The 20,867-nt window shown below is 37.7% G+C and overlaps 1 long non-coding RNA gene across 1 annotated transcript in view; it reads left to right on the top strand.

The window, feature by feature from the left end:
- The first annotated feature begins 1,977 nt into the window (after positions 1–1,977).
- The window catches only part of LOC135969353 (uncharacterized), a 98,461-nt gene continuing 79,571 nt past the window's right edge, over positions 1,978–20,867 (top strand). The window contains exon 1 of the long non-coding RNA XR_010584542.2: positions 1,978–2,414. This is a non-coding gene — a long non-coding RNA (uncharacterized lncRNA). The remainder of the gene's footprint in view (positions 2,415–20,867) is intronic.

Genomic DNA, 20,867 nt, shown 5'->3' with positions numbered 1-20,867 from the left:
ATTCTGTTTATGTGGTGTATCACATTTATTGACTTGCATATCTTAAAACATCCCTGCATCCCTGGTATGAACACCACTTAATCATCGTGGATTATTTTTTGATATGTTGTTGGATTCGGTTAGCTAGTATTTTGCTAAAGATTTTAGCATCTATGTTCGTCAGGGATATTGGTCTGTAGTTTCTTCTTTTGGTTATGTCCTTTCCTGGTTTTGGGATTAGGGTGATGCTGGATTCATGTAATGAATTAGAGTGGGTTCCCTTTTTTCTCTACATTGTGAATATGTGAAAAGTATTGGTACCAACGTTTCTTTTAACGAACTGGTAAAATTCTTCTGTAAATTTGTCTGGTCTTGGACATTTTTTGTTGGTAATTTTTAAATTACCATTTCAATCTCTCTGCCTTTTATTGATCTGTTCAGGGTATCTACTTATTTCTGATTTAATCTAGGAGGGCTGTATTTTTCTAGGAATTTATTCATCTCTTCTAGGTTTTCTAGTTTATGTGCCTAAAGATGTTCACAGTAGCCTTGAATGATCTTTTGTATTTCAGTTATATCAGTTGTAACATCTCCTGTTTCATTTCTTATTGAAGTTATTTGTGTTTACTTTCTTCTTTTTTTGGTTAATATCAATAATGGTGTATCAATTTATCTTTTCAAGAACCATTTTTTGTTTTATTTTTTTTTTTGTATTTTTTTTTTGTGTGTGTGACTCTTGTATTTGGATGTGTTGGTCTCTGGCAAGGCCTGGGAAGTTTTCCTCGATTATTCCCCCATATATGTTTTCCAGACTTTTAGATTTCTCTTCTTCCTCAGGAACACCAATTATTCTTAGATTTGATCATTTAACATAATGCCAGACTCCTTGGAGGCTTTGCTCATATCTCCTTATTCTTTTTTTCTTTGTCTTTGTTGGATTGGGTTAATTTGAAGACCTCGTCTTCATGCTCTGAATTTCTTTCTTCTACTTGTTCAATTCTATTGCTGAGACTTTCCAGAGCATTTCACATTTCTGTAAGTGTGTCCATTGTTTCCTGAATTTTAAATTGTTTTTTTGAACTATGTATTATTTTTTGAATGTTTCTCCCTTTGCTTCCTGTATCATTTTTTGGATTTCCTTGCATTGAGTTTCCCCTTTCTCTGGTGCTTCCCTGATTAGCTTAATAACTAACTTCCTGAATTCTTTCTCAGGTAAATCAGGAATTTTTCTTCTTGGTTTGGATTAATTGCTGGTGAACTTGTGTGATTTGGGGAGTTTGTTTTTTCAGATTACCAGAGTTGGTTTTCTGGTTTCTTCTCATTTGGGTAGGCTCTGTCAGATGGAAAGTCTAGGGAGGGCTAATGGCTGTTTTTCAGAATATTTTGTCCCATGAGGTGTTCCCTTGTTGTAGTACTCTTCTTCTTTTCCTATGGATGTTGCTTCCTGTGAGCCAAATTGCAGTGATTGTTGTCTCTCTTCTGGGTCTAGCCACCCAGTACATCTACACAGCTCTAGACTGGTACTGAGAATTGTCTGCACAGGGTCCTGTGATGTGAACCGTCTATGGGTCTTTCAGCCAAGAATACCAGCACCTGTTCTGGTGAAGGTGGCAGGGGGGTGAAATGGACTCCAAAGTTTTCTTAGCTTTAGTGGTTTAATGCTCTATTTTTGTGCTGGTTGGCCTCCTGCTGGGAGGTGGTGCTTTCCAGAGAGCATCAGCTGTAGTAGTATGGAGAGGAATTGATGGTGGGTGGGGCCCTCGAACTCCCAAAATTATATGCTTGTTGTATTCAGCTACCAGGGTGGGTAAAAAAGGACCATCAGGTGGGGACATGGCTAGGTGTGTCTGAGCTCAGACTCTTCTTGGGCGAGTCTTGCTGTGGCTGCTGTGGGGGATGTGTGTGAGGTTTCCAGGTCAATGGATTTGTGTACCTAGGAGGATTATGGCTTTCTCTAATGAGTCATGCAGGTTGTCAGGAAAGTGGGGGAAAGCTGGCAGTCACAGGCCTACCCAGCTCCCATGCAAACTGAAGGGTCTGTCTCACTCCCACCGTGCTCCCCCTACAGCCCCAAGTCTGTTTCCAGGCAGTGGGAGAGCTGGGCTTGAGAACCTGCCCCATGCTACCCACCTCCCAACTGCGAAATTAAAGGGCTTGGTTCTTCCCCTGCCTGTAGAGTCTGTTCACCAGATTCTTGCCCTCCCATAAGTTCTGGCCAGGAAGCTTCTTGGCCTGCTCAAATTGTTAAAAAGTTCAGCTGGAGATTTTCTTCTTTCTGTGCTGTTTTCCCCCACTCCTCTGGCCGCCCTCCCAATGGATCCCTGTGGTACCAGGCAGGAATGACCTGCTTGGGGACCCAGCAAGCTCCCAGGGCCTTTCTGCTGCTTCCTCTACCTCTGTATTTCACTTGGCTCTCTAAATTGACTCAGCTCCAGGTAAGGTTGGAAACTTCTCCCACAAACAGACCTTCAGTTCCTCCAGTGGGGGTGTGTGTTCAGGAGAGAAGGATCACTCCTTCCCACTTCTGCCACTTCTTTTATTGGGGCACTCCTAGTATTTGAGGTGTCTCCTGGGTCCTGCAAGAGCATTCTGCTTTCCTCAGAGGGTCTTTGGGTTCTCTTGGGATTGCTTATTTGTTGCAATCAATCTGGAGCTAAAATTCACAATGTGAGGCTCTGCACGCTGCTCTGTCTGTCCAAGTCAGAGCTGCAATCCTGCCTCCTGTCCACCATGATGATCAGGTTTTCCTTTATAGGTTACCTGGTGCTTTTATCTCACAGATCTTAAGATTCTTTCCTTCATCTTAACTTTAGATAACCTGATGACTGTTTTGGTTGTTTTTTATTTATGCTATTTCCTTGAATATTTCTCCCTTCGTTTCTTGTGTCATCTGTTTTTTGGATTTTCTTACATTGGGCTTCCTCCTTCTCTGATGCCTCCCTGCTTAGCTTAATAACTAACCTCCTGAATTATTTTTCAGGTAAATCAGAGATTTCTTCTTGGTTCAGATCCCTTGCTGGTGAGCTAGTGTGACTTTTTTGGAGAGTGTTAAAGAACCTTATTTGGTCATATTACCAGAGTTGGTTTTCTGGTTTCTTTTCATTTGGGTAGCCTCTGTCAGAGGGATGGTCTAAGACTGAAGGCTGTTGTTCAGAATCTTTTGTCCCACAGAGTGTTCTCTTGTTGTAGTACTCTACCCATTTTCCTATGGATGTAGCTTCCTGAGAGCTGAGCTGTAGTGATTGTTGCCTCACATCTAGATCTAGCCACCAAGCAAGTCTACCAGGCTGGGGGTTGGTGCTGGGGGTTGTCTGCACAGAGTCCTGTGATGTGAACCATCTGTGGGTCTCAGCTGTGGATACCAGCACCTGTTCTGGTGGAGGTGGCAGAGGGGGTGAAATAAACTCTGTGAAGGTTTTTAGCTTAAGTGGTTTAATGCACTATTTTTATGCTGGTTGTCCTCCTGCCAGGAGGTGGCGCTTTCCAGAGAGCATCAGCTAGGTTAGTATGGCGTGGAACAGGCAGTAGGCGGGGACCTAGCACTCCCAAGAGTATATGCTTTTTGTCTTCAGTTACCAGGGTGGGTAGGGAAGAGCCATTAGTTGGGAGCAGGGTTAGGTATGTCTGAGCTCAGACTCTCTTTTGGTGGGTCTTGCTACAGCTGCTGTGGGAGATGGGGGGTGAGGTTCCCAGGTAAATGGAGTTATGTTCCTGGGAGGATTATGATTGTCTCCACTATGTCATGAAGGTTTTCAGGGAACTGGGGGAAAGCCAGCAGTCACAGGCTTTACCCAAGCTCCCATGCATTCCAAAGGGCTGTTCTCATTCCCTCCGTGCCCCACCCAACAGCACTGAGTCTATTTCCAGGCAGTGGGTGAGCAGGGCTGAGAACTCACCCCAGGCTACCTGCCTCCCAGATGTAAAAGCAAATATGGCTTTCCTTCTTCCCATGCCTGTGGAGTCTGCAAGGCAGATTCACACCCTTCCTTGAGTTCTGGCCAGGAGGATTCTTCATCAGTTCAAATTGTTACGAAGTTCAGCTGAAGATGTCTTTCTCCCTGTGGCCTTTTCCCAGTGCTTCTGGCCACCTTCCTGAAGGACCCATGTGAGGTCAACCAAAAACAGCTTGCTAGGTTACCCAGCAAGGTCCCAGAGCTTTTCCCACTGCTTCCTCTACCCTTGTTTTTTGCTTGGGTCTCTAAATTAACTCAGCTCTAAGTAAAGTCAAAATCTTCTCTGATAAGCTAGGCCTTCAGTTTCTCCAGTAAAGGTGTGTGTTCAAGGGTGGACAATCTCTCTTTTCTGACTCCACAGTTTGGGCACTCACAGTATTTGGGTGTCTCCCAGGTCTTGCAGGAGCAATATGCTTCCTTCAGGGTGTTTATGGGTCTTCTCAGATGTCCTGATTTATTCCTGCAGTCATTCTGGAGCAAAAATTTCTAATGCAAGCCTTCGTATGCTGCTCTGTCCATCGAAGTCAGAGATGCAATCTAGTCTTGCCTCACATCCGCCATGATCCCCCCCAAGACTCCTGGTAGCTATATTTTTACTTTTTGTGGAGCCTCTAAACTGTTCTCCATAGCAGTTGTACTAATTAACATTTCCACCAAGACTGTACAAGAGTGAAAAGAGTTCCCTTTTCTCCATCTCCTAGCCAGCATTTGGTATTGCCTGACATTTGCGTAAAAGCCATTTTAAATGGGCTGAGCTGATATCCCATTGTAGATTTGATATGCATTTCTCTGATAATCAATGATGTGGAACACTTTTCATAGGCTTGTTTGCCATTTGTATGTCTTTTGATATACGTCTATTCAGATATTTTGCCCATTTTTAAATTGGAGTATTAGATTTTTTTCCATAAAGTTGTTTGAGCTCCTTATATATTCTGGTTATTAATGTCTTGTCACATGAGTAATTTGCATATATTTTCTCCCATTCTGAGTTGTCTCTTCATTTTGTCAATTGTTTCTTGTGTCAATTGCTGTGAAGAGGCTTTTTAACTTGAAATGATTCCATTTCTTTTATTTTTGCTTTGGTTTCCTGTGCTTGTGGTGTATTACTTAAGAAAGCTTTGCCCACTTCAATGTTGTGGAGAGTTTCCTCGATGCTTTCTGTTAGTAGTTTGTGGTGTTAGATTTAAGTCTTTAATCCATTTTGGTTTGATTTTTGTATTTGGTGACAGATAGGGGTCTTGTTTTATTCTTCTGCATGTGGACATTTAGTTTTCCCACCACTATTTAGTGAAGAAACTGCCCTTTCTTCAATGTTTATTCTTGGCACCTTTGTAAAACATGAACTCACTTTAGATGTATGGGTTTATCTTTGGGTTCTTCATTCTGTTTCACTGATCTATGTGTCTGTTTTTATGCCAGTTCCATGCCATTTTGGTTACTATAGCTGCATAGTATAATTTCAAGTCAGATAATGTGATTCCTCCAGTTTTCTTTTCTTGTTGTTGTTATTATTTAGGATAGTCTTAGCTATTCTAGGTCTTTTATGGTTCCATATAAATTTTAGGGATTTTTTTTCTATTTCTGTGAAGAATGTCATTAATATTTTGATAGTTATTACATTATATTTGTAGATTGCTTCGGGTAGTATGGACTTTTTAACAATATTGATACTTCCAATCCATGAACATAGAATACCTTTACATTTTGGGGGTCTTTTGAAATTTCTTCCATAAATGTTTTCTAGTGTTTATTGTAGAGATCTTCCACTTCTTTGATTAATTTAATTTCTAGATATTTTATCTTATTTGTAGCAACTGGAAATGGGATGACTTTCTTTTTTTAACTTTTATTTTAATTTCAGGAATAGAAGTGCAGCTTTATTACATAGGTAAACTTGTAATATGGGGATTTGTTGTAAAAACTATATTATCACTCAACTGTTAAGCCAAGTACCCATTAGTTATTTTTCTTGATTTCTTTTTCAAATTGTTCACTGTTGACATATAGACATGCTACTGATTTATATATGTTAATTTTATGTGCTGAAACTTTACTGTGTTTCTTTCTCTCTTCTAATAGTTTTTTGCTGGAGTCTTTAGGTTTTCTGAAATATAAGATTATATCATCTAAAAACAAGGATAACTTGACTTCTTCCTTTCCAACTTGAATGCTCTTTATTTCTTTCTCTTGTCTGATGGCTCCAACTAGTACTTCCAATACCATGTGGAATAACAGTGGTGAAAGTAGACATCCTTGTTGTCTTCCAGATCTAAGAGGGAAAGATTTCAGTGTTTCCCATTCATGTAATTTTAGCTGTGGATTGGTCATATATGGGTTGTGTTGAGATATGATTCCTTCTACATCCAGTTTTTTAAAATTTTTATTTTTTTTTATTATACTTTAAGCTCTAGGGTACATGTGCACAACGTGCAGGTTTGTTACATATGTATACATGTGCCATGTTGGTGTGCTGCACCCATTAACTCGTGATTGACATTAGGTATGTCTCCTAATACTATCCCTCCTCCTCACCCCTCCCCACAACAGGCCCCGGTGTGTGATGTTCCCCTTCCTGTGTCCAAGTGATCTCATTGTTCAATTTCCACCTATGAGTGAGAACATGCAGTGTTTGGTTTTCTGTTCTTTTGTGATACAGAACACAAAATAGTTTGTGATAGTTTGCTGAGAATGATGGTTTCCAGCTGCATCCATGTCCCTACAAAGGACACAAACTCATCCTTTTTTATAGCTGCATAGTATTCCATGGTGTATATGTGCCACATTTTCTTAATCCAGTCTGTCACTGATGGACATTTGGGTTGATTCCAAGTCTTTGCTATTGTGAATAGTGCCGCAATAAACATACGTGTGCATGTGTCTTTATAGCAGCATGATTTATAATCCTTTGGGTATATACCCAGTAATGGGATGACTGGATCAAATGGTATTTCTAGTTCTAGATCCTTGAGGAATCGATACACTGTCTTCCACAATGGTTGAACTAGTTTACAGTCTCACCAACAGTGTAAAAGTGTTCCTATTTCTCCACATCCTCTCCAGCACCTGTTGTTTCCTGACTTTTGAATGATTGCCATTCTAACTGGTGTGAGATGGTATCTCATTGTGGTTTTGATTTGCATTTCTCTGATGGCCAGTGATGATGAGCATTTTTTCATGTGTCTATTGGCTGTATGAATGTCTTCTTTTGAGAAATGTCTGTTCATATCCTTTGCCCACTTTTTGATGGGGTTGGGTTGTTTTTTTCTTTTAAATTTGTTTGAGTTCTTTGTAGGTTCTGGATATTAAACCTTTGTCAGATGAGTAGATTGCAAAAATGTTCTCCCATTCTATAGGTTGCCTGTTCACTCTGACGGTAGTTTCTTTTGCTGTACAGAAGCTCTTTAGTTTAATTAGATCCTATTTGTCAATTTTGGCTTTTGTTGCCATTGCCTTTGGTGTTTTAGACATGAAGCCCTTGCCCATGCCTATGTCCTGAATGGTATTACCTAGGTTTTCTTCTAGGGTTTTTATGGTTTTAGGTCTAACATTTAAGTCTCTAATCCATCTTGAATTAATTTTCGTATAAGGAGTAAGGGAAAGATCCAGTTTCAGCTTTCTACTTATGGCTAGCCAATTTTCCCAGCACCATTTATTAAATAGAGAATCCTTTCTCCATTTCTTGTTTTTGTCAGGTTTGTCAAAGATCAGATGGCTGTAGATGTGTGGTATTATTTCTGAGGGCTCTGTTCTGTTCCATTGGTCTATATCTCTGTTTTGGTACAAGTACCGTGCTGTTTTGGTTACTGTAGTGCATCCAGTTTTTAAAGCATTTTTAGCATGAATAATTCTTGAATTTCATCAAATGCTTTTTCAGCATCTATTGAAATGATGATACGGTTTTTGTCCTTCATTTTGTTGATATGATGTGTTACATTAATTGATTTGCATATGTTGAACTATTTTTGCATCCCTGGGATAAATCCCACTTAGTCAAAATCAATGATCTTTTAAATATGATGGTTTGCTAGCTTTATGCGGGAATTTTTGTATTAATATTTGTCAGTAATACTGGCTTATTTTTGTTGTTACTGTGTCTTTGTCTAGATTTGGTATCAGGATAATATTGTCCTCATATAAGTTTGGAAGCATTCTCTCCTCCTCTACTGTTTGAAACAGTCTGAGTAGGATTTGTATTTTTCTTTAAATGTTTGGTAGAATTCAGCCCTTTTTTTTACCTGCTCCAGTGCTTCTTTCAGTGATATGAATATAAAACTAGATACTGTGAGTTGTCACCTGATTTTCGGTACTTAAGAAGGTGCTGTTTTTGTGTAAATAGTTGTAAAATTTGGTGTTCCTGTGGGGGAAGGGATGATTGGTAGAGACTTCTATTTTGCTATCTTACTCTGCTCCCACTTTTTTTTTTTTTGATCTGTTATAGGTTTTTGTTTTTAGTTTCCATGAGGCTTGCAAAAACATATTACAGTAAATCATTTTACACTGATGAAAACTTAACTCTGATTATAAATAATAATCTACCTAGATTGAATGGCTAACTAGAATAAACAGGGTAGAGAAGACAGTAAATGACCTGATGGAGCTGAAAACCATGGCATGAGAACTTTGTGACACATGCAAAAGCTTCAATAGCTGATTTGATCAAGTGGAAGAAAGGGTGTCAGTGATTGAAGATCAAATTAATGAAATAAAGTGAGAAGACAAGATTAGAGAAAAAAGAGTGAAAAGAAACAAACAAAGCCTCCAAAAAAAAAAAAATGGGACTATGTGAAAAGACCAAATCTACATTTGATTCGTGTACCTGAAAGTGATGGGGAGAATGGAACCAAGTTGAAAAACACTCTTCAGGATATATCCTTAGACGAACTAAGCTTCATAAGTGAATGACAAATAAACTCCTTTACAGACAAGCAAATGCTGAGAGATTTTGTCACCACCAGGCCTGCCTTACAAGAGCTCCTGAAGGAAGCACTAAACATGGGGAAAAAAACAACCAGTACCAGCCACTGCAAAAACATGCCAAATTAGATATTATTTATAATCAGAGTTAAGTACCTGAAAGTGACAGGGAGAATGGAACCAAGTTAGAAAACAGTCTTCAGGATATTATCCAGGAGAACTTCCCCAACCTAACGAGGTAAGCCAACATTGAAATTCAGGAAATACAGAGAACACCACAAAGATAGTCCTCGAGAAGAGGAAACTCAAGACACATAATTGTCAGGTTTACAAGGTCGAAATGAAGCAAAAAGGGTTAAGGGCATCCAGAGAGAAAGGTCGAGTTACTCACAAAGGGAAGCCCATCAGACTTCTTGATGGGACCTCTTGGCAGAAACCCTACAAGCAAGAAGAGTAGGGGCCAATATTCAACATTCTTAAAGAAAATAATTTTCAACCCTGGATTTTATATCCAGCCGAACTAAGCTTCATAAGTGAACGACAAATAAACTCCTTCACAGACAAGCAAATGCTGAGAGATTTTGTCACCACCAGGCCTGCCTCACAAGAGCTCCTGAAGGAAGCACTAAACATGGAAAAAAATAACCAGTACCAGCCACTGCAAAAACTTGCCAAATTGTAAAGAACATTAGTGCTATGAAGAAACTGCATCATTTAAGGGGTAAAATAACCAGCAAATATCATAATGACAGGAACAAAGCCTCCAAGAAATTTTGCATTATGTTAAGTAGCCAAACCTAAGAATAATTGGTGTCTCTAAGAAGAGAAATCTTAAAGTTTAGAAAACTCAAATGAGGAAATAATCAAGTAAAACTTCCCTGGCCTTGCTAGAGATCTAGACATCCAAATGCTCAAAGAACACTTGGGAAACTCATTGCAAAAGGATCATCACCTTGGTACATAGTAAGCAGGTTATCCAAAGTCAAGACAAAAGAAAGAATTCTAAGAGCTGTGAGGCAAAATCATCAGGTAACCTATGAAGGAAAATCTATCAGATTAACTGCAGATTTCTCAGCAGAAATCCTACAAGCCAGAAGGAATTAGGGTCTTCTCTTTAGCTTTCCGAAACAAAATAATTGACAGCCAATAATTTTGTATCCAGCAAAACTAATATTCATGAATGAAGGAGAAATTAAAGCCTTTTCCAGACAAACAAATGCTAAGAGAATTCACCACTACCAAGGCAGCACTACAAGAAATGCTAAAAGGAGTTCTAAATTTTGAAACAAAACCCCGAAATACACCAAAATAGAACCCTTCTTAAACATAAATCTTACTGTGTCTCTAAAACAATAACACAAAGAAAAAAAGGTATTCAGGCAAGAACTAGAATGATGAATAAAATAGTACTTCAGATCTCAATACCAACATTAGATGTAAATGGCCTAAATGCTTCACTTAAAAGATACAGAATGGCAGAATGGATAAAAATCCACCAAACAAGTATCTGCTGTCTTTCAAGAGATTCAGCTAATATAGAAAACTCACAGAAACTTACAGTAAAGGGGTGGAAAAAGATACTCCATGAAAATGGACATGAAAAAGCAGGAATAGCTATTTTTTTTTTATTATTATACTTTAAGTTCTAGGGTACATGTGCATAACGTGCAGGAATAGCTATTCTTATTGCAGACAAGCGACATTAAAACAACAACTGTCAAAAAAGACAAAGAGGGACATTATCTAATGACAAAATAATCAATCCAACAAAAAATATTAAAATCTTAATTATATGTGCACCTAACATGGGAGCTCTCAACTTTATATAAAAAAAATTACTAGGCCTGAAAAATGAGAAAGACAGCAACACAATAATAGCGAGAGATTTCAATACTCCACTGACAGCACTAGACAGGTTGATGAGACAGAAAGTCAACAAAGAAACAATGGATTCGAACTACACTTGAGAAAATATAGACTTAAGAGAACATTCAACAACTGCAGAACATTCTACCCAACGACTGCAGAATACACATTCTCTTCATCAGCACATGGAACATTCTTCAAGATAGACCATGTGATAGGCCACAAAACAAGTCTCAATAAACTTAAGAAAATAAAAATTGTATCAAGTATCTCAGACGACAGTGGAATAAAACTGGAAATTGTCTCCAAAAGGAACCTTAAAACTATACAAATTAAATAATCTGCTCATGAATAATTTTTGGGTCAACAATGAAATCAAGATGGAAATTTAAAAATTCTTTGAACTGAATGATAATAGTGACATAACCTATCAAAACCTCTGAGATGGAGCAAAAGAGGTGCTAAAAAGGAAAGTTTATCATAATACCTACATAAAAAATCTGAAAGAGTACAGAGAGACGATCTAAGGTCATACCTCAAGGAACTAAAGAAACAAGAACAAAGAAAACCCAAACCCAGTGGGAAAAAATAAATAACAAAAATTAGAGCAGAACTAAATGAAATTGAAACAAAAAATATTAATACAAAAGATAAATGAAACAAAAAGCTAGTTCTTTAAAAAGATAAACAAAATTGAGAGACGATTAATGATATCAACCAACAAAAGAGAAGATACTAATAAGCTCAATAAGAAATGAAACAGGAAATATTACAACTGATACCACAGAAATGCAAAAGAACATTCAAGGCTACTATGAACACTTTTATGTACACAAACTAGAAAACCTAGAGAAGATGGATAAATTCCTGGAAATATTCAACTCTTCTAGATTAAATCAGGAAGAAATGGAAACTCTAAACAGACCACTGGCAAGCAGCGAGATTAAAAAGGTAATAAAAAAATTGCCTACAAAAAAAATTCCAGGTCCAGATGGGTTCACAACTGAATTCTATCAGGTATTCAAAGAAGAATTGACACCAATTTTATGGTCATAATCAAGTAGGTTTCATACCAGGGATGCAAGGATGGTTTAATATATACAAGTCAATAAATGTAATACATCAAATAAACAAAATCAAAAAACAAAAATCAAATGATAATAGATGCAGAAAAAGCATTTGATCAAATCAAGCATCCCTTTTTGATTAAAACCCTCAGCAAAATCAGCATACAAGGGACATACCTGAAGGTAAGAAAAGCCATCTATGACAAACCCACAGCCAACATTACACTGAACAGAAAAAGGTTGAAAGCATTCTCTCTGAGAACTAAAACAAGACAAGGATGCCTACTTTCACCACTGCTATTAAATATTGAACTAGAAGTCCTAGCCAGAGTAATCAGATGAGAGAAAAAAATAAAGGGCATCCAAATAAGTAGAGAGGAACTCAAACTCTTGTTGTGGATCACTAACATGATTGTATACCTCAAAAGCCCTAAAGAGTCATCTGTAAAGCTTCTAGATCTGATAAATGAATTTAGTAAAGTTTCAGAATACAAAATCAATGTACACAAATCAATAGCACTGCTATGCACCATCAACAATGAAACTGAGAATCAAATCAAGAACCCAACCCCTATCACAACAGCTGCAAAAAATAAAGTAAAATACTTAGGAATATAACTAACCAAGGAGGCGGAAGATCCCTACAAGAAAAATTATAAAACAGTGCTGAAAGAAACCATAGACAACAGAAACAATTGGAAACACATACCATGCTCATGGATGGGTAGAATCAATATTATAAAAATGATCCTATGGCCAAATGCAATCTACAGATTTCATGCGATTCTCATCAAAATACCATCATCGTTATTCACAGAGCTAGAAAAAACAATTCTAAAATTCATATGGAACCATAACAGATTCCGCATAGCCAAAGCAAGACCAAACAAACAAACAAACAAAAAACAAATCTGGATGCATTGCATTACCTGACTTCAAACTATACTACAAAGCTATAGTTACTAAAACAGCATAGTATTGGGGGGAAAAAAGGCACATAAACCAATGGAACAGAATAGAGAACCCAGAAATAAAGCCAAGTATTTGCAACCAACTATTTTTTGACAAAGTAAACAAAAATATAACGTGAGGAAAGGACACCCTATTTAACAAATGGTGCTGGATAATTGGCAAGCCACAAGTAGAAGAATGAAGCTGGATCCTTAGCTCCCTCCTTATACAAAAATCAACTCAAGATGGATCAAAGACTTAAATCTAAGATCTGAAGCCATACAATTTCCTAGCAGGTAACATCAGCAACTATCCTAGACATTGACTTAGGCAAATAATTCATGATTAAGAACCCAAAAGCAAATGCAACAAAAGCAAAGATAAATAGTTGGTGAAATTCTTTCTTTAAAGAATGACAAGGACCAAGGACTTCCAGTCTTCCTGGTAACAGGAGGTTGCCTTGAGTCTAGGAGTTTGAGCCTGCAGTGAGCTATAATCATGCCACTGCACTCCTGCATGGGAAACAGCAAAATCCCATCTGTAAAATAAATACATACATACATACATACATACATACATACAAATGTTTAAAATAAAATGCAAACTACCCCCAAAACATTGGAAGGTGATTGTTTTCTCATTAATTGGTCCTGCACTGGAGAACCCTATTCCCTCAGCAGAAGAAGAAAGAGAAGCGGCTTAAACAGTTAACCTTATTAAAGCCTGTACAGCTTCAAGGAAGAGGTGTGGACTCCAGCATCAGAGAAATGTAGGTTCAAATACTGTTCAGCGACTCATTATATTTGCATAATTTCCTTTGTCTACCAGGTGGTGAGGTAGAAGCAGCACAGAATTTGTAGCTCTAGTTCTAACCATTTTACTAGCTGTGCAATCTGGAACATTCGTTCTTCTGAGACTTTACGTTCTCATCTGTAAAACTGGAAAAATGCCCCGATGCAGGTGTGCTGCAAGGATTAAGTAAAATAAGGAATGTTCGGTACCTAGTATTATGACTAGTCTGCAGCAGGCATTCAATAAATGACAGCTATATTTATATCCTTGAGATCTAAATTTGTGCATCATAACAACCCCTTTATATTCTGAGTGCTCATTAAAGCTGAGAAGAAAATATTTGTATGATTGGTAGCAATCGTACATGCAACTGCATTCTGTTAAGTTGTAGCTCTTTTCCAATGTTTAGAGCAATGATTTCCACTGTAGGGTGTGTGCACCCCAGTGGAGGGGGCTTATTTTATCTTTTTATAATTTTTTGTGAATATTTTTAATGTACAATATATATTTTACTATAGTTCATGTACATAATTTACACATAAATGAACATACATTAAATATATATACTGCTTATCACTCTCTTCTTCACTCATTCAGCTGCAGTCACACAGATCTTTTGACACATTTCTGCCTGAGGGCTGTTGCACTGTTTCTTGTTCCCCTGTCCTTTTTTGCACAAATTCTTACTCTACACTCTTTTTTTCTATTTTTAAGACATGAAAAAAAAAGATGGTCATTTTAGTTTTCATTATAGCATGCTTTGATCCTGTTCTGGATTCCCCCTCCACCTGCACATTGGTCCAGAGTGTTAGGCTTTCCCTAGGTTAGGGGTATCATGAAAAGAAAAGAAAAGAGAGAAGAGAAGAGAAGAGAAGAGAAGAGAAGAGAAGAGAAGAGAAGAGAAGAGAAGAGAAGAGAAGAGAAGAGAAGAGAAGAGGAGAGAGAGAGGAGAGGAGAGGAGAGGAGAGGAGAGGAGAGGAGAGGAGAGGAGAGGAGAGGAGAGGAGAGGAGAGGAGAGGAGAGGAGAGGAGAGGAGAGGAGAAGAGAAGAGAAGAGAAGAGAAGAGAAGAGAAGAGAAGAGAAGAGAAGAGAAGAGAAGGGAAGAGAAGAGAAATGAAAAGTGTTCAACTCAGAAAATAAATCAGCAAAAGCAGTTCCAGGAAAATTTTGAACAAACTCAAGTATGGTTTTAACTTCTCAGACCAAAGGACTTACTGTATGCTGTGCACAGGGCTGTTATTAGACCAGGAGGACCAGAATGCCACCCTGTGACATTCATAATTCTGATTTTTCATTTAACATAATCAGAAACAAATTTTTACAGAGCAAATTCACCCAATATGCAGATTTTAAAAACAAAAATAATGTGATCTAAAATATTATTTGATCCATTTATTATAACTTGTAAAATCAAGGCTGACTTCTCAGGCCCTAACACACTTTGTCTTGAATCATTCTTATTGACCAAATTAGAAGGATGATTCAAGGATTAAATTGTAGCTGTTAGCCAGCCCCGCAATACACTTCCTGCTAGGTGCTGAGACAATGCTAAGCATCCTTTTTGATGTCCCTTTCTAAGCCATTCTTTAAGGCATGAGCAGCTGGTCACTGAGGACTAAAGTTAATTATGATTATCAGAGGAGCTGGAGTTTTAAAAAGAGATTATAGCAATTATTTCTCTTTTGTCAATACGCCATCTGAGTTATACTGTAAGTCTGCGTGAAAAAGATGGAGTCATACTGGAGTGTGCTTATGAGAATTGTTGTATGGGCACCAAGGAAAATGCTGAAGCACCTTCAAAACTAGCTGCTCTTACTAACAAAGCAAAACAGACTTTTCTATTGCTTGAAACAGTTGAACCTCCCTAATTTTATGACAGGAGGAAAAAGCAATTTGAACTAGTGACAAGTATAATATTTTAAATAAATGCAAGGGTAATTCTTTTAAGAAAACATAGTAATCAAACTGGATTTTTAAAAAAATTGGCTTGCAGAGATATATTGGGACCTGACAGATGAGCATTTACACCCAGTACATCAATTCTGTTTCTAGATGGGTGCTTCTGAAGGCTCGGAAAAAAAGTATGCGCTCCATATTTTGTTAAATATTCACTCTTGAAGAATTTTTTTTTATTATTATTATACTTTAAGTTCTAGGGTACATGTGCATAATGTGCAGGTTTGTTACATATGTATACTTGTGCCATGTTGCTGTACTGCACCCATCAACTCGTCAGCACCCAACAACTCGTCATTTACATCAGGTATAACTCCCAATGCAATCCCTCCCCCCTCCCCCCTCCCCGTGATAGGCCCCGGTGTGTGATGTCCCCCTTCCCGAGTCCAAGTGATCTCATTGTTCAGTTCCCACCTATGAGTGAGAACATGCGGTGTTTGGTTTTCTGTTCTTGTGATAGTTTGCTAAGAATGATGGTTTCCAGCTGCATCCATGTCCCTACAAAGGACACAAACTCATCCTTTTTGATGGCTGCATAGTATTCCATGGTGTATATGTGCCACATTTTCTTAATCCAGTCTGTCACTGATGGACATTTGGGTTGATTCCAAGTCTTTGCTATTGTGAATAGTGCCACAATGAACATACGTGTGCATGTGTCTTTATAGCAGCATGATTTATAATCCTTTGGGTATATCCCCAGTAATGGGATGGCTGGGTCATATGGTACATCTAGTTCTAGATCCTTGAGGAATCGCCATACTGTTTTCCATAATGGTTGAACTAGTTTACAATCCCACCAACAGTGTAAAAGTGTTCCTATTTCTCCACATCCTCTCCAGCACCTGTTGTTTCCTGACTTTTGAATGATCGCCATTCTAACTGGTGTGAAATGGTATCTCATTGTGGTTTTGATTTGCATTTCTCTGATGGCCAGTGATGATGAGCATTTTTTCATGTGTCTGTTGGCTGTATGAATGTCTTCTTTTGAGAAATGTCTGTTCATATCCTTTGCCCACTTTTTGATGGGGTTGTTTGTTTTTTTCTTGTAAATTTGTTTGAGTTCTTTGTAGGTTCTGGATATTAGCCCTTTGTCAGATGAGTAGATTGCCAAAATTTTCTCCCATTCTGTAGGTTGCCTGTTCACTCTGATGGTAGTTTCTTTTGCTGTGCAGAAGCTTTTTAGTTTAATGAGATCCCATTTGTCAATTTTGGCTTTTGCTGCCGTTGCTTTTGGTGTTTTAGACATGAAGTCTTTGCCCATGCCTATGTCCTGAATGGTACTACCTAGGTTTTCTTCTAGGATTTTTATGGTATTAGGTCTAACATTTAAGTCTCTAATCCATCTTGAATTAATTTTCGTATAAGGAGTAAGGAAAGGATCCAGTTTCAGAAGAATTGTTTATGGTGTGTTTGCTTAGCAAACTTTTATCATATATAGTACAGAAGTTAAATCCATCCCAGTCTTGTTCTAGATTATTCAATATTTAACCAGAATGTCTAAATTCATGAGATTTGACTGTAACATAATTTCTTCAGATAGTTTTGACATTGTTTTCATTTGCCTTTAGCCTCAAGAACAGAGGTAGTCAGGTCAAAGACCCCAGAGGTAGGAAGATGCAAACAAAAGTTCATATGAGAGATAAGTCTTCTCAGTCAGCCTGTTAGGCAGGTGTTAGATATACTATTTTTACCAGAATGCAATAGTGCTTAGAACAGCTGCAACCACAGGAAAGATGGGGCAGTTGTGATGTGGAAATCAGGCTTTGTCACTCTAGTCGTAGGGCTGCTCTTCCGAGAGAAAGAAGAGGAAGGAGACATTCTGCAACTTGAAGAATCTTCTATCTAAGCTGTTTAAATTCCCACCCTACCTTTTTTATTTCCTCCTTGACTCACAAGATCTTAAAGAGTATCACAGATTCAGAAGGGCCTCGACAAGACCTGTTTTCCAGCTTTGTAAAATAAATGGCCATGTTCCAGGCTCTTCAATGTAGGGATACTTTTATCCCTATTTCTTTCCCAGCCTTCCTCATCTCACCAAACTCCAAAAGGAATGCATTTAGCTGCTATGCCTGTATGTCACACTGGAAGAATACAACGGAATAGCTGTTCTCAGCCTAGGTGCAGCAGAGACTTAACAAAGGGCCAATTTGGCCCATGTGTATGTCATTAGATGATTACAATAAGGCTTCTTATATTCTTTACATCCTTGCTATTTCTCAACTGACAAATACAGATAATGTAAAAGAAAAGCAATTTAGAAGTCAGATCAAGTGGTAAAAAATGGAACATTTTAAAATAGAAATCTACCAGCTTTTAATTGACTCTTATGCCGTTACCCATGATGACAGTTGCTTTTTGGGCAAATCTGATATTTCTCCATCTCTGGTCTTGTACTGAAAGCTTATACACCAACTCAATATTTATCTATGTAAACACATACCTGTTTCATGCCACTGCTTATTGTATTGGGAACGTCTCCAGTATTCACACACAAAAGAAAATGAGATGTGAGATGCAGTCTGGACTCACACTTAAGGTAAGGTTTCCAGATAAAATACAGTACACTCAGTAAAATTCAAATTTCACATAAACAACAAATACATTTTAGTATGAGTATTTCCAAAATCTTGCACAAAGCACACATATACAAAAAAATTGTTATTTATCAGAAATTCAATTTAACTGGGTGTCTTCTATTTTCATTTGCTAAATCTAGCAACCCTACCTTGAGGCTAATTTATTACTGGTGGCTATGTAAAATAGGGTCAATAATGCCTAAAGTAAAATGAAAAGTTTTTCTCCGAAGAAGAAATATAATGCCTAAAGTAAAATGAAAAGTTTTTCTCCAAAGAAGAAATAAAACTCCAAAGAAGAAATTGGTGCCTGCAATTTAAAAAAAAAAAATTTCATTGGCTAAGAAGATTCACATCTGAGTAGAAAAAACTATATTTTCCAGTCCATAGTCTCAATTGTCTTTTTGACAAATTAGCACATAAAAGAAAAAAGAGAGTCATGTCAGTCACATTCATTCCATGTGCACTTATATTGCCTTCTCACCTGCAGAGAGAATAAGAGGAAAGAATAGATCCAGGTTCTAACTGAAAAAGGTATCCCAGGCCAACTTTTATTAAATCTACCCAGAGTGGTAAATTCACATTCTCAACATGATGTTGTTCTTTGGGAAACTTTTGCTGAACATAGTTGAAAAGTGAGCACTAACAATAATATCAGGCAATGAACAAAATGATTGTTTCCAATAGAGTGGAAAGAAGAGCTATGAGGTCTATGGCTAAGATGTTGTAGAAAACATATTTTACTTCAACATTTTGCTCTTATTGGGTCTAAGTATGGATTTATATTGAGTCTACAGGACATGAGAAAGAAGGGACACAGTCAAGGAGGTCAAAGAAGGGGAAATTGAGAGAAAAAGAAGGAGTAAATGGCTTTGCCTTCCTCCATTGAGATTTCCATTCCCAAAGAATCTTCTACTTGGAAGGAACCACCACTTATCTCAATATATACTGACTGTACCCTTTTCTGGGGGATAGGCACATTACTATTTCAGTTACTCAGCTTAAGAATGCTGACATCATCTTTAATTTCTTCCTTTCCTTTATAAACCAGCCCTAATCCTTTGACATATACACTAAGTTACTGTTTCAGTCCACAGATATATAGGATGATGTGGCCTCTTCACAGTGCTGTGAGAGAAAATAAAAAAGACTAAGTGATACTTTCTATCCCCAAGGAGCTTACTGTCTGATTGTAGAAATACAATTAACAAATAGAAAATTAGACTCTCTTAAGATAAATTTAGTATAATGTTTCCAGAGAATCATAAATATCCATATGGACTGGAGGAGTTAGAAGAGGCTTCAGAGAGAATGGAGGACTTGTGTTAGGTCTTCAGAAATAAAGATGATTCAATTAGTAAAGCAGAGGAAGAAGTAGGGCTTTCCAGGCAAAAACAGCAACATAAACAGTTATAGGGTATGAAAATGAGTGTGATGTGTTCTGGGAAGTGTGCGACGACATACATGGTACAGTGGAGTATATATGTAAAAGAGCAGAAAATAAAGTTATGTAAAGAGGGTAGAATTATGGAAAGTTATGAATGCCAGGCTAAGAAATTAAGACAACTGAAAAAATTTAAGGAGGAAGAGAAAATGATCAGAGGTAGGTTTCAGAAAGATTATTCTTGCATTAAAAACCAACTGGAGGTGAAGACTAGGGCCAGATGATAACTATGAGAAAGCAGTAACACTCCTTGAGGTGTCCCATAACCAGTTTAAACAATATTTGACCTTTCCAACAAGTATGTGGAGATACAACTCTATTCTTACTTTTAATGATGGGTGTAATAACTTACATTGAAGATTTTATGCCTTGTTTCACCACCTGCTCATCTGTTCCCATCAATAGTTATCTCCACCTCCATAAACAGAAATCTTGAGACTTCCCACTCATAATTATCTCATATAAACATGTATCATTATCCCAATACTGGTCCCTCTCTTTGCCATTGAAAAGGTTTCCAGAATTATCTTTCAAGTCCTCTTGACAAACATTGTATTGAGTGGTGGTAAAATAGGGAAGAAAAAAGCAACTCTTAATTCAATCCTTTGATACTGCAAATATATTTTATATCCTCTTGTTTTGCTATATAATTAATGAAGCATAATGCGGAAAAAGTCCCAGCAAAGGAATTGCTAACTGAATGTCTTTACACTTATTTTAATGCGATTTTTTTTTTTTTTTTTTTTTTTTTTTTTTTTTTTTTTTTTTTTTTTTTTTTTTGAGACGGAGTCTCACTGTCAGGCTGCAGTGCAGTGGCGCGATCTCGGCTCACTGCAAGCTCCGCCTCCCGGGTTCACGCCATTCTCCGGCCTCAGCCTCCCGAGTAGCTGGGACTACAGGCGCCCGCTGCCACGCCCAGCTAATTTTTTTGTATTTTTTGGTAGAGACAGGGTTTCACTGTGTTAGCCAGGATGGTCTCGATCTCCTGATGTAGTGACCCGCCCGCCTTGGCCTCCCAAAGTGCTGGGATTACAGGTGTGAGCCACTGCAAAAAACATTGAACTACATTATTGGGTAGAAATGAAATGGGCAGACAGCAAGTATTTTTGGCCTAGAACTTCTAAAGGTCTTGATCTGATCTTGCATTTGGGTTTTATTTTCTTTCCAGGGAAATAAATGAGAAACACTGACTCATCAGTGATAAAACATCACCTATCTAAATTAATATGTAGGTGAAAAAAATTATAGCTTTTGAGCTAGACTAACCTAGTTTAAATATTAGTTCAGGTACTCATGAGCTCTGTGACTTTGGACCAATAAAATAGAAATAATACCTACTTAGCATTGCTGTCATGAAGATGAGAAA

This window comes from Macaca fascicularis, chromosome X (assembly GCF_037993035.2).
Source record: "Macaca fascicularis isolate 582-1 chromosome X, T2T-MFA8v1.1".
In the NCBI taxonomy this organism is placed as follows: Eukaryota; Metazoa; Chordata; class Mammalia; order Primates; family Cercopithecidae; genus Macaca; species Macaca fascicularis.
The sequence above is the reverse complement of the archived record's forward strand: the minus strand, read 5'-3'. Positions and strand labels throughout refer to the sequence as shown.